Raw genomic sequence first — 15,173 nt, 5'->3', positions numbered from 1 at the left:
TGTCACAATATAATGGAGCCGGGTAAACCTTAGGGACTCTCAGATCATGTAGTATGTATCGTAGCCAAGTGAGTTCCAAACAAGCGTTAACCATGGCTCGATACTCTGCTTTTGCGGATGAACGAGAAACATGTTGTTGCTTTTTGGATTTCCATGAGATGAGAGAATTTCCCAGAAAAATACAAAAACCTGTGACAGATTGTCTTGTGGTACGGCAACCGGCATGGTCTGAATCACAGTAAGCTCTCAAAGCAAGATTGTTTGATGCAGGAAATAATAAGCCTTGACCTGGAGAAGTTTTGATGAATCTAAGAACACGGAGTGCTGCATCCCAATGTGGTTTTCTAGGCTCATGCATGAATTGACTCAATGTCCGAACTGAAAATACTATGTCGGGCCTTGTTATAGTGAGGTAGATCAAGCGTCCCACTAACCGTTGGTATTTCATAGGATCATTGAATAAAGCTCCATTTGTGGGTGTGAGTCTGAGATTTTGCTCCATTGGAAACTTATCTGGGCGAGAGCCTAAGAGACCTGCATCTTGTAATATGTCCAAAGCGTATTTCCTTTGAGACATGTAAATACCTTTCTTGGAACGAGAGAACTCAATACCCAAGAAGTATTTTAAATCACCAAGGTCCTTGATGCGAAAATGCTTGAGGAGAAAAGATTTGAGACGCTCCATTTCTTGCAAATCATTCCCTGTGAGAAGTATGCCATCCACATAAATAAGAATTGCTGTAAAAGAATTATTTTGAACCTTGGTGAACAATGAGTAATCGGATTTTGACTGCTGAAAGCCTGCCTGTTGAATAGCACCAAAAAATTTGGAAAACCAGTTCCTGGAAGCCTGTTTAAGTCCATAAAGGGACTTATTGAGCCGACATACAGTATTCTCCCCCTGTCGGTGAAGTCCGGGAGGAGGGTCCATGTACACGAGTTCGTGCAAATCGCCATGGAGGAAGGCATTATGAACATCTAATTGATGGATGAACCAATTACGAGCAGCGGCAACAGTGAGAAGACAACGCAGTGTGGTGAGTTTGGCTGTGGGAGAGAATGTTTCCTGGTAATCAATGTCTTCCACCTGTGTGTAGCCCTTGGCCACAAGCCGGGCTTTGTAACGATCAATGGTGCCATCATATTTATATTTGAGTTTGAAAACTCATTTACAACTAATGGGTTTATGTCCAGGTGGCAATGGGACAAGAGTCCATGTATTGTTTTGTGCCAAAGCATCTAATTCTGTTTGCATGGCCTGCTGCCAATTGGGATAAAGGATAGCTTGAGCATAACTAGTGGGTTCAGTGGTGCCTGAAATGTTAGTTAAAAAGGTATATAATGGGGTGATGAAATGCAAGAATAAGACAAGAAATGAGAGAGTTGGTATTTTGTACCTGTAACAGCAGATGGCGACTGGGCAGATGAAGAGGCATGGTTGGACATGTGGTAATGTTGTGCCATACGGGAGCCTGCCTTGGATGAGTGGAATGACGAGTTGGAGTCGTGGGAGATGAATGAGGTGAACTAAGTAATGTTGGTTAAGATGGAAAATGAAGAAGTGGCCAGGTGTGGTCAGATGAATGGGAGATAGGTGAAGTGTTGGGATCCACCTGACTGGTGGTGGCAGGGTGGGGTTGTTGAGAGGAAGGAGTGAGGCTGGTAGGTTCTACAATGGAGGCGTCATGAGGTGGACATGTGGTGTCATGGGTAGGTGTGTTAATGCTAGTTGGGATTGAGATGGCAGGAGGTGGACACGTGATGTCATGGACTCATGGCGTGATGAAATGGGATTTATAGAAAGTGGTTGTTGAATGTCAAAAATTGGGTTAGGAATGATAGGAGTGGAGGAAGCAGGTTGAGGTGGGATAGTGGAGAAAGGAAAAATATGTTCATGGAATTGAACATCTCTATTGACGAAAAATTTGGAGGTGTGCAGATCAAAAAGTTTGTAGCCCTTTTGTCCCATGGGATAGCCAACAAAAATACAGGGTGTGGCACGAGCATCGAATTTTTGTAAGGGATGAGTCACAGTAACATAACAAAGGCACCCAAAAACTCTAAGATGGTTAAAGGTTGGTGGCTGGTGATAGAGCAACTCAAAAGGGGACTTATTGGACAATAATGGAGTGGGCAAACGATTTATGAGATAGACAGCAGTTAAAACACACTCCCCTCAGAAATTGAGAGGTAAATTGGCTTGGAAACGGATAGCGCGGGCAACATTGAGAATGTGACGATGTTTGCGCTCAACAACTCCATTTTGTTGTGGAGTGTGAACACATGATCGTTGATGTGCAATTCCATTGGTTTGCAAAAACTCTTTCATGGATAAAAATTCTGAACCATTGTCAGTGCAAATGGCTTTAACGTTGAAATTGAATTGAGTTTTGACAAAAGTAAAAAAAGATTTGAGAAGAGTTTGTGTTTCAAATTGTGAACTATCAAGAAGAGCCAAGTGCATCGAGTAAAGTCATCAACAATTGTTAGAAAAATAACGAGCCCCCGAATGAGAGGCTATTTTATGTGGACCCCAAATGTCACAATGTAATAAGTCAAAAGCTGAACTCGATGAAATAGAACTCAATGGAAAAGGAATTCTTGTTTGTTTAGCCATAGGACAAATGCCACAATTATTGTCAACCAAAACAATTTTTGAAGGAAGCAATGAAGAAAGTAATTGAAAACAAGCAGGTGAAGGGTGTCCGAGACGAAGGTGCCATAAATTGGAGGTTTGTGAAACTTGACAGGAAATAGGTATCCTTGGCAAAGGCGACATGTAATATAGACCACCACGTTGTTTACCCATACCAATCATCTTCCCGATAGCCAAGTCCTGTAAGACACAAAATGTGGGAAACAAAATAACACAACAATTGAGTGAGTCGGTAATTTTATTGACTGACATTAAATTCAAATGAAAGGAAGAAACACACAAAACATTATCTAAGGTGATGGTGTTATTAAAAGGAGTTGTGCCAACTGAAGTAATTGGTGCGGAAGAACCGGTGGGTAAGTTAACAATGGGAGTGTGAGATGGTTGAGTTTTTGTGAAAAGTGTAGAATCAGATGTAATATGATCTGTAGCCCCGCTATCCAAAATCCAAGGTTTGCTAGAAACAGAATTAATTGAAGGGATAGAAAAAGTGGACAGACCTACTGCATTCACAAATGCATGGTTATTACCAGAGGATGATGCATTGGTGTTCACTAGTGACATGGCTGTGGCCAATTGTTGATATTGCTCAGAAGTAAGTCCACTCAAGAATGTATGAGCTGAAAAGTCTGGAGCTTGAATTGGATTTTGTGAAGGCTGTGTGACACTTGAAGAGCCAACTTGCTGGGCCGCGTGTGCGGATGGGAATGATGAGCCCGCATGTGGAACAAACCCATGTGATTGCTGTGTGAAGGTGCGCGTGTGACTACCAGAGAAACCAGAATTTCGGCGTGAGTTTGCACCTCAATTGGACCCTTGGTTTTCATTCCTGGCATGATTTCCTTGTCCACTTGATGTGTAGGTTCCATCCTTGAATCGGCAGGTGTCTTCTGTATGTCCGTTTCAATTACAAAAATTGCAATGGAATTTTAATTGCCTGCAATATGCAATTACGTGACCATTGCGATCACAATGATCACAATGTTTATTTTTGGAATTGTTTGGACGACTTTGGATAGCTGTGGCAATAGAAAAGTTCTCGGTTGTTCCCGATGTCATCTGTCGTTGTGTTTCGTCTTGAATGACAAGTGAATAAGCTTGACGGACTTTGGGCAATGGTGTTATCATGAGGATGCTGCTGCGAACGCCACTGAATGTGTCATTAAGGCCCATAAGAAATTGCATCATCTTATCTTCTTCTCTTTCTTTGTTGTGAGCTTTCATCTCATTGCAAGTGAGAGGAGTTCTGTATGTCTCTAATTCGTCCCAAAGGCCTTTGAGTTTTGTGAAGTAGGCTGAGACTGTCATGGTGCCCTGTGTGAGAGAGGCGATGGACTTCTGAATCTGATAAATTGTTGGCGCATTTTTTTGTGAGAATTGGTCTTTGAAATCTTCCCATACTTGATGAGCGGTCTTGGTGTGGACAACCCCTTTGGCTAGATCGGGTTCCACAGAGTGAGCAAACCATGATAAAATCATACTATTGCATTGATTCCAAAAAGCATATTTTGTGGGGTTTTCTGTTTCTGATGGCGGCTTAATGGATCCATTGACAAAGCCAATTTTGTTCTTGGCTGTGAGGGCATGAATCTTGGATTTACTCCAAGGTGGATAATTGGCGCCGTTCAATTTTGTTGGAACGAGCATATGACCAGGGTGGTCTGAAGAATGAACATAGTATGGATTTGATGTATCCATACCAGAATTGCTGTTGCTATTGCTTGAATTTTTGGAATTGGATTGCTTGGTTTCTGGTGCTTGTTCTTTGTCTGACATGGTGGTTGCAGGTTTGCTGGAGGGTTTTGAAAAGGTTAGGAAATCAGGCACCAGGACATTGCTCTGATACCATGTAAAGAATGTTTGGTTGAAAGGTTTTGTTGTATTGTCAATAGTAGAGTACAACAAAATATATACTACCAATATTACAAAATCTCCGTAGTGTGATCCTCAATCATAGGGATTGATTTGGATATGTCTACCTATATCAAGTAACTACTCTATGTACAGTTATAATTAACATATTACAATAATAACATATCAATTACAATATATTATTCTAATAATTTACTTAAATGTTTAGAATGGAAAAAAGGCAATATAAGGAAAAACCAAAAAAGAAACAAGGTAACCACAAGGTGTGGTGCAGTTGGCAAATTGCCATCTCTAGTTGTCGAACTGCCTGGTGCCTTAATAGCAGGGGTTCAAAACCAGTTGGGAGCACTTTATGGCCAGGGGGTTTGGCCAAAAACAAAACAAGGTAACCACAAGATGTGGTGTGGTTGGCAAACTACTACATATAGCTAGAGAACTATTTGGTGCCTCAATCATAAGGGTTCGAACCAATTGGGAGCACTTTGTGGCCAGGGCAAGCTGAACCCTGAGTAGGGATTAATCCTACCATTCGGGTGTGGGGACACCTCGTGGTATTTACCAAAAAACCAAAAATAAAAACAAAACAAGGCAAATGGGCAGGCTGACTCAGCCTGGACTGGGCCATGAGCTGGCCTTGTCGGATTGAGTCGAGAGTGAATTAGAGGTTTCAAAACCTAAGTCTAATTCGTACCCAACCTTAAAACGAACTAGGCTGAACGAGCCTAACCATCAGGTCAGGCTGAGATATCCACTTCAACCTGCGAGCCGCTAGCCATATGATGACCTCTAAGTTCTATTGCTTAAATATATCACATTTGTTGGGTTACGTATAGACTAAAAGGTCAAAAGGATTTTATTAGTTACAGATATGTTATACTTTATATTTTAACCCAGAGTTGTTATACTTTATACTAATTAGTGAAACCTATGAGGGAAAATTTCATATCTTTGGTTGAGCTTGGGAAATTTTTTTCCCCACCTAAGAAAGTATTTAATGTAACTTTGTAGGATTAGCTTACCCTTGTTATAATTCTCTAATACCACTTTTGATCTTTTTGGAAAAACTTTTCGCATTTCTTTTTCTTTAACCTACGATTTTTCAGAGGTTACATTTGGTGATCTTTAGAGCATCTCCAAGGGAGACGTCAAAAGGAAAATGTTAAATTTGAATTTGAAGGCTTATATAGTAATTTGACACTTTGTAAAAAATTTAACTCCACTCGAAATGCCAAATATCATATTATTTTATTATATTTTAAAAAACAAATGGGGCCCATTTGATGCATAAAGTTTTAAAAGAGAGTGAATGATAATCGAGTCCATGACTAAAAAAAATATTAAAAAAATATTTGACATCAAACTTTTGGTCCCTATAGTTTAGCACTTCAACCACTTTTGACCATGTAGTTTCAATTTCGTCAATTTTGACCATGTAGTTTCATATTTGAAGCAATTCAAGGACAAGTTAGTATTCCTGTCAATTTCTTTGACAATGCAAGGGATAATTTCGTCAACTCAAAATCCTTGAGAATAAAAGCTCGTTTGAAAATCCCCTAATTTCATATTCGGGCTTGAAATTGGTCATTTGGGTTTAGGGTTCTTCAAAAATTGGGATTAGTGGTTGAGTTTCGAGCCCTAATATGAAATTGGGAGAATTTCAAACAAACTTTTACGCTCAAGGGTTTTGGGTTGAAAAAATTGCCCCTTGCATCGTTAAAGAAATTGACAGGAATACTAACATGTCCTTAAATTGCTACAAATACGAAACTACTGAGGCAAAATTGACGGAATTGAAACTACAGGGTCAAAAGTGGTTGAAGTGCCAAATTACAAGGACCTCTGGCCAAATTTTTTGATATGATATTTTTGACATATCTTTTCCAGCCTTCAAATTCATATATGATTTGACTATTCAGTTGGAACAACTTTAACCTTTAATTTTTATTATTTTATGTCCATGTGACAATTTAACATATTGATTGGAGATACCCTTAGTCCAGAGGTTACATTTGCAACTTTATTTGCTTGCTTATTGGTCTAACACAAAACTGGCTGCTCGAAGTCAAAGGGATATGGCTTGTTGGTTTTTTTTATCGGTAACCAAGAGGATCCCCAATGGCATGGAAATAGACAAATAAAATGCAATAGTGTTGGCTCCATTGAAGAGAAGCAAACTACCGACGCTCAAAATGATGTTGTACTTACAAATGGATCTTCATATGGAGGGGAGGAGAGGCCCCTGAAAGTAATCAAGCATACCGTTTATGTTGGCAACCACTCCCATGAGGTTACAAAAGCGTAACTAAGGCAAATTAGTTTATTTTCTTCTTTTCTTAAGGAATATTTCATTGGGTATGATCTTCTTTTTTATGTAATGTAACAGAAAAAAATTGTTAAAGCATTAATAAATTTTAATTAAAAATGGGAATGGAAACTAATTAGTGCTTTAACAATTTTTTATTCCCCTAACTATAAGAAAGAGGAGACCATATGAAAATGTAACCAATTTCTTTCCTTTCCTTGAGTTATTGGCCATCATCTGCCGGGAGTTTCGGGTTTAATACCTATACTAGCCTCTCCGCACGCGCTTCTGCGCTTGCGAGAGGCTTTTTTTTTTAAAATTAAAATTTTATTTTAGAATTAAAAAAGACAATGGGTAGTTGTTTTCCATAAAAATAGGATCCATCATCTGATTTTTCTTTTAATTTTAATTTTTTTTAATATGAAAAAAGTGAATTTACCATATTATCCTCATTTAATTAATAATTTCAATTCTTAATGTTTGCTACTAAGGACATTTTCTGGTATTTTGAATGTTTCACCATTCTCTGTTTTTTGCATTATATATAGATTTTAGCAACAAATCCAATAAATGTATGCGTGGTGCTTGGTGTGTTGATTTTTTTTTTTTTTTTTCAGAAAAGGAGTGTGTGCAAGTTGTTTATTTCAAGAACAACAAATTAAAAGTGGCAATACGGAAAGAAAAAAAAAAAAAAAAAAGGTCTTTCCTAATCCCCATTTCCTAGCGTTTCCAAACTTCGGAATGAACATCCTCCATTCCCATCTCCTGGGATTAGACATGGGCATGTTTACGTATCAGTAATGAAGAAAGTAAGGAATCAGAGAATTTAGGAATCGGAGAACTACTGAATCGGTATGGGAAGAATAATTCCCATTAAGCTGTTTACTAAACATATGGAATTAGCAAAGGAATGGTGTTGATTCCCATTGTTATTGTTTACTAATTTTCATGAATCAGAATCCAAATTAATTTGATTACTAAAATGCCCTGCACATTTTCACCACAGCACATATATAATTCTCAAATTGGCTAAGGAGACCAAACTAAACCGGTAGCAAACTAGTAAGAGGCCAGTTCAATGATAATGTTAATATCACCTTTGTCAAGAGCCAATTTCAAACGAAAAAATAAACTCCAATAAATATATATCTTTTACCTACGTAACTAGTAAACAATCAAATAATAATGACCTGTATAATCTTCATACTACCAAAAAAAGAGATATATAATCTCCACAAAAGTATTTATCTATGACCGTACTATGTTTTGTGATGAATGTGAAGATAGAAGATAGAAGAAGAAGATAGATAGATAGAATGATTTACATAGCACAAGGCGTTGCTGCTGCTTATGGGAGGTTGTGTCTGCAACGATAATGTGAAAAAGAAGTTGGAGCGTCTTGGAACTTCTTGGCGTGAGTTTTTTTTTTTAATTTAGGGTTTGGGGTTTTTTGGAATTATGGTAAAGTAGTCAAGGTATTTTTGGAAGTTATTAAGATAAAATAGGAATGGGAATCGTATCGACTACTCCCCCCTAGGTGATCTGATACCCAGTTTTGAGGGGATGTGATTACGGATTTTGAGGTGGGGCCCACTTATTTTTTCATTCCTGATTGCAAGTAAACACAAGGGAAGTCAGGAATGGAAATCATTCCCTTTCCTCCCATACCCATTACTGATACGTAAACATGCCCTCAATTTGCGAAACAAATAGGTTATAAACTGAGGCATTAGCTAGGGCAACATCATCTTCTTCAAGACATCATCTCCTCTGCAACCCAAAAAAATTCCCCTTCAAATCCTTTTGATTAGAATTGAAGAGTTTTAATTATTCCAACATTATGGATTTAAATTGTCATGATTCATGTCCAGGTTCTTGTAGATTGCAGCGGAAATCACATACCAAACAAACAATATCGGTGCAATGCAACATAGGTTTTGACTATTTATCTTCAAGGTTCATCCAAATTGAAAAGCGTATTGGGGTAATTTTACTTTTTTTTTTTTTTTTGCCTGCTTAATCTTCCTCGAATTTCCAACTTTACCCTTCAAACTAAAACAACCAAATAAAAACTTTTTGTTGAGTTGGGCCAATGAATACAGAAAGTGGTTTCCTAGTCCATTAAGGAATGATAAAATTGGAAATTATATTCTCAACTCTTTGTACGAAATTAACGCCACGTCATGGCGGTTTAGCAATCCAAAGGCACCTAGGAGACGGATTCCTGCTCAAATTAGGTTAAAAATCTCTATATAAAGTGGATGTAATAGGTGATACTTATTTCACACAATCCCTCAAAGAACTAGCCCTAAGGTACTCTTCTCTCTGCGTAATAAAACTTTAATATCTGGTGTTTAAATTCTCTCTTTCAACTGGTACTAGCTAGATTATCTGCCAGTTAAAGCGTTAGTGTTGTGTTTTTGTGGAAGCTCATGGGTAATCGACGACCAATAGGATTCTTTTTGCCCTTACAGGCTCCTCCTGATGACGATGGAAGCAGCATTTTACCTATCTCAGCATCCCAAGGGACTGAAGTTAGTAAGGATGAGAAGAAATTCATGAATAAGGAGGAGGAGGTGAGCAAAACCAACTTGCCTTGTACTTCAGTTACGACGCATACTAGGGCTATTGGGATCATATATCCTCCCCTAGATATCAGAAACATTGTTGACAAAACTGCTGAATTCGTGGCAAAAAATGGACCCGAATTTGAGCAAAGGGTCTTAGCTAAGAATACTGGAAATGCAAAGTTCAACTTTTTGATTTCCTCAAGTCCCTTCCATGCATATTATCAGCATCGGTTGTCTGAATTCCGTGGACAGCAACCTTCTTCTCAGTTTCCAGATTCTGCTGCACCCGAGTCGGCCCCACCAGCTCCGGCTGCAGATGGTGAAGCAGGAGGAGCACCAAAGCCTGACCTCTCTGCCCACTTTAAACCAGCGTGCAAAGTGCTCGAAACACCAGAGGCTGAGCAGTATACTGTTCGGCTTCCTCAAGGAATAACTGGAGAAGAGTTGGATACTGTTATGCTCACAGCCCAGTTTGTGGCTCGAAATGGGAAATCTTTTTTGACAGGATTGACAAGCAGAGAAATCAATAACCCCCAGTTCCATTTTCTGAGGCCTAAGCATAGTATGTTCCCGTTTTTCACTTATCTTGCTGATGCGTATTCGAAGGTGTTGATGCCGCCTAAGGGTTTAACAGAGAAGCTTAAGAAAAGTGTTGCAGACAATGCAACCATGCTTGAAAGGTGCCTGAATCGACTGGAGTGGGAACGTTCACAAGAGCAGGCAAGGCACAAGGCTGAAGATGAGATTGAGCAGGAAAGGATACAAGCGGCTATGATTGATTGGCACGATTTTGTTGTGGTTGAAACGATTTACTTTGCTGATCATGAGGATGAGGATTTACCTCCTCCAATAGCCCCTGAGGAAGGTATAAGGAGAAGCAAGGTCACAAATATGGAAGAAGATATTGTCGAGACTGGTAAGGAGGTGGAAATGGAATTGGATGAAGAAGACTGGAGGACAGACAGACTTGAAGAGAAGGAGACTAGGGTGGCAGAGGATCCAGAACCACCAATGAGAATTGTGAACAACTGGAAGAGACCTGAGGACAGGATCCTTTCCCGAAGAGACCCAACAAAGTATGTCATTTCCCCAATCACTGGGGAGCTTGTCCCTATCAATGAGATGTCTGAACACATGAGGATTTCTCTTATTGATCCAAAATACAAAGAGCAGAAAGAACTAATGTTCGCTAAGCTTCGGGTGACTACGCTTGCTCAGGATGATGAAATCTCAAGGAACATTCTGGGCCTTGCACGAACCCGCCCAGACATTTTCGGTACCACAGAGGAAGAAGTTTCTAACGCTGTCAAGGCTGAGATTGCAAAAAAGAATGATGAGCAACCAAAACAGGTCATATGGGACGGTCACACTGGAAGCATTGGCGTCACAGCAAATCAAGCCATGCCACAGAATGATGTATTTAACGAAGATGCAAAGAATCTTCCTGGTCCAAAACCTGCTGTGCCTTTAGTTCGTCCTCTTCCCTCACCACATGGTCCCGCATTGAATCTACCTTGTGTTCTTTCAAACAGAGTCCAGTATTCTGCTCCAACTAGCAGGGGCCTCCCTGTACCTCCACCAAGGCCCCAAGTTGTCCAATATCAATCAGTTGCACCACCTGGACCTCCAATGCCCATGAGTTCTGGACAGCAGCCCCTTTCAATGAACCGACAGATGCCTCCATCAATGTCTATGAGTGCACCTAATATTCACGTACCACCTCCACCTGGGTCTCAGTTGGCACCCATGCAAGCTTATATCCCCCTTCCTGTTCCTCCACCTGCAATGCAAATGATGTCGCCACCACCACCTCCACCTCAGAGAGCCCCTCCTCCGCTTCCAAAAGAACCTGCACCAAAGCGCCAGAAGCTCGATGATTCTATGCTTATTCCAGAAGATCAGTTTCTGGCACAGCAGCCAATGCAGGGACCTGTCCACATCACAATATCCGTCCCCAATGTTGATGAAGGTAATCGGAAGGGACAACTGTTGGAGATTACAGTGCAGTCTTTATCCGAAACTGTTGGGAGTCTCAAAGAAAAAATTTCTGGGGAGATCCAGCTTCCTGCAAACAAGCAGAAACTGAGTGGAAAACCTGGTTTTCTCAAGGACAATATGTCGCTTGCATATTACAATGTTGGAGCAGGAGAAACACTAACTCTTTCATTAAGAGAGCGCGGTGGAAGAAAGAGATGAACAGATTATCCGACCAGGACGATTAAGGTTCTTGGTGGAATTTACTTGTTACCATGATAATATATGCAATATATCATGTAGGATTTTCTGAACATAATATTGTTTATTTCGAGTTATTTTCAATGCAAATTTTGTTGATGAAATATTTTGCTCTTGGTGAATGTTTGATATCATACAAAGTATTTGATAGATGTTCCAAATTCATGTCGATGCTTCTAGCTCTTATACAAACAAATAGAAACATGCACTTTATTCTTGTGTTCGTCATTGGATAATTCCGACTTATTTTCACTTATTAGCTTATTAATTTCTTTTCCATTCAAGTAGTCATGTGCTGATTCTTAATTTGATTTGAATTTGATGGGGCAGGTTCTTCTCTAACACATGGAGTGAGCAAAGATGATAATAACAAACTTGGGGTAGGCAGTGGGCACACCATTCCCAGGGATTAACCCAGGGGGCTTTGAACATTGTAGACCTTTATGTCAAGTTTCATACTCTCCAAAAACCATGGCAATTTTGGATAGTTATGCTGAAAAATAATGGGAAAAAAGCACCTCCTTTCAGTCCAGGAAAGTTTCCTTGCGTTGGGAGTTGCCGAGTACTTTCCAAATTCTTCTTTCTTTCTCAGCTAATCCTATCTTCTCTTTTCCACTCCCCCTCTCTTTCTCCCTACTTCCTTTTGTTTGTTTTTTTATTCTACACCTCCTCAATATTTGCTTCCTTTTTTCTTTTATGATTACACTCGCACTAGAGATTGGGATACCTGGTTTTTGACTCACCCAAAGTTCAGATATATTGGGGTTCTTGTTTTCCTTTATTTCTATCTCTGTACTTGAATTTTTAGGTTCTCTCTTCCGTTTAAGTGGTTGAAAGTTAATTTGTTGGAGCATAATATTATTTCCGCCTCTTTATCTCCAACTATCTCTAAAATTGGTTTCTTCACTTACTTTCTTACTTGGTTCCCTTATCTGACGAAATCGAGCCTTGCGTGTCTCTACACTAGTTTTATTTCCTTGATCTGCATCTCTACTTACACAATTTTATTCCACTTGTTTGGATTTCGTCTAGGCCCGAGCCAAGCACTTTGAAACCTCGGCCCAGTCCACAAAATAAAAAAACTCGCAAAGCCCGACCCGGAATTTTGGATGAACCCTACTCTGACTATAGAGAAATGATCAAAGCATCATAAAAAGGAACCACACAAAAAACCTGATGCCCATACCGGACTAAGTAAATATCTATGTGTTATAAGATTTTGTGGAGATCAAGATCGTCACGCCCTCTTTGAGGAAGAATTACTATAAACTCTTCATTTTGATGGTATAGTTGTGGAAGAATTAATTAAGAGCGTCAAGTCGTTTTTTGAGGAAAAAACATTATATGCATTGTACATATATAAGTTGAATGTTTATTACTTGTTTATTGCTCTCGTATTGCTTGTTTACATTCTTGTTTAGTACCTAAAAGGAGTAGCAAAGGGGCTCAACCAAGCATAAGTATGGAAACTTTAACAATTCTATATTACAATTGACATTATTAATAGAGCTTTTCTCTGATTAGCTCTTCTCGTTCGTTTTCTTGTATCATTGCTGCTGTTAAGAGAGACAAGATTTTCTGATTATAATGATTCAATATATTTACTCGGGTGAGAACCCTGTATATATACAATCCTAAAGTTGACTAATTACATAGCTAAAACGAAGCTCTAAATTACAGCATATAAAATAGGAGACTTCGTTGACTAATCATCTAAATTACAGGGGATGAAATAGGCAAAAGCATAATAGACGTGATTGACTTTAACACCCCACCCATGAAGATGATTCTCTAACAACATGAATAAGAAAAGGCTGACCCAACATAGCCAGCAAGGTCCTACAGTCTTCCACTAACACACCCAAAGCTGAATAATATTGTCCTCTGAATCCCGTAGAACACAGGAAATCACGCCCTGCGCATCTCTCTTAAATCTCCTGCCTGGGGCTAGGGCAATGTTTGTGCCGTAGGCCCGTAGACAGTCCCTCACGTAAAGCTAGTAACTCTGCATGTTCAGGCGAAGACACCGAGCCAAAAGCTAGCCAGGCCCGGCCCTGGGCAGGGGCAAACAGTGCGATCGCCCTGGGCCCAATATTCAGAGGGGCCCAAAAAATTTTTTTTTAGTAAGTATTATATTAGATTATTATAACTATTAACTAATTTAATATTTTGAAAAGAAAAAAAAAGACCAACGATGGTCTGTTTCACTCTTCAAGAAGAAGAATATTTGGATCTATTCCATTCCACTGCTCAAGAAAAAGAACATTTGCATCTGTTCCATTCCACTGCTCAAGAAGAACATCTGTTCCACTCCTCAAGAAGAAGAACGTTGCATCTGTTCTACTCCTCCAGTTCGTCGCTTTTGCTGGTGCTTCTTATTCTTCTTCTTATTCTTCCTCTTCCTCTACAGAATTTTGAATCCCCTTCATTTCATCTCATCTAAGCCTCTCTCTCTCCTACAAGTTACAAAGTTGTGAATCCCCTTCATCTCATCTCATCTAAGCCTCTCTCCTACAAGTTACAAAGTTGTGAATCCCTAAATTAATTTTTCTGTTGGTAGATTGGGGAGATTCCAAAATCCAAAGTGTGGGCTTTTATCAATTGAAGGTAATTTGTTTTCAGAAAGTGTGGGCTTTTATCATTGGGTGATGAGGAATTGGAAAATTGTTGTCTGAAGCTTGAAACTACTTTAAGAAATGGTGAGTCTTCTGATGTTGATGCAAGTGATTTGTTTTCAGAGTTACAGGTGCTGCAATATCTTTTACCATCAGCAGTAAACACAACACTTGAAATTGTAGAGTTTGTAAAAGATATGGATTGTTTTCCAAATGTTTTGATTGCCTATAGAATACTATTGACTGTACCTGTGACTGTAGCATCTGCAGAAAGAAGCTTTTCTAAATTAAAATTATTGAAATCTTACTTGAGGTCTACCATGTCACAAGAAAGGCTAAATGGGCTAGCAATCTTATCCATTGAAAAGGAGATGTTAGAAAAGCTTGAATTTGAAAGCATCATTGAGGATTTTGCTTCTCAAAATGCAAGAAGAAAATCATTTACATAATACCTTTTCAGTTGTGATTTTGTTGTTTTTCACCTTATCTTGCAGGTGGTGATGTTGATATTTTGCTGGTTGCTGAGGATGCAAAGAGATTCAAGTAGGCTGCTGCACTTTGCTTTGGCTATTGAGAATGTAAAGACATTTTTGTTTTGCTGGTTGCTAAGGATGCAAAAGGGTTTCATATAGATTGATGTTATTTTTCTTAGGCTATTCAGCATGTAGAGAATTTTTTTCTTTTGGTTGGTTGCTTGTTGGTGGATGAAAAAGAACTTATTTTGCTGGATGAAAAAGAACTTATTGAATTGTTATAAGTATTTATCTTGTTTATACATTGTAGCCTTTTATTCTAAATTTTAATATATTGAAGTTTGAATCGATGGACAGATTAGATCTTGGTTGAAAAATAAGAGAGTTATCACTAAGTTTAAATATATATAGGGCCTAATTTTTACTTTTGCCCGGGCCCTGAAAAATTCA

General features: G+C 39.0%; 1 long non-coding RNA gene and 2 pseudogenes across 2 annotated transcripts; 2 read left to right on the top strand and 1 right to left on the bottom strand.

The window, feature by feature from the left end:
* Positions 1-1,610: 1,610 nt before the first annotated feature.
* Positions 1,611-4,716, bottom strand: LOC110746704 (uncharacterized; annotated as a pseudogene).
* Positions 4,717-9,194: 4,478 nt separating this feature from the next.
* LOC110746707 (putative splicing factor 3A subunit 1 pseudogene) lies at positions 9,195-11,596 on the top strand (annotated as a pseudogene).
* Positions 11,597-13,506: 1,910 nt separating this feature from the next.
* Positions 13,507-15,079, top strand: LOC148295516 (uncharacterized). 2 transcript variants are annotated; one of them, XR_015834449.1, is made up of 2 exons: positions 13,507-14,242; positions 14,745-15,079. It is a non-coding gene; the product is annotated as an uncharacterized LOC148295516 (long non-coding RNA). The 2 variants fall into 2 exon arrangements; XR_015834448.1 differs by having other exon boundaries at positions 13,507-14,334.
* The last annotated feature ends 94 nt before the right edge of the window (positions 15,080-15,173 follow it).

The sequence above is a fragment of the Prunus avium genome, chromosome 3, assembly GCF_965620075.1.
Source record: "Prunus avium chromosome 3, drPruAviu1.hap1.1, whole genome shotgun sequence".
NCBI lineage: Eukaryota > Viridiplantae > Streptophyta > Magnoliopsida > Rosales > Rosaceae > Prunus > Prunus avium.
Note: the sequence above shows the minus strand (reverse complement) of the source record. Positions and strands in the feature narration are given on the sequence as shown.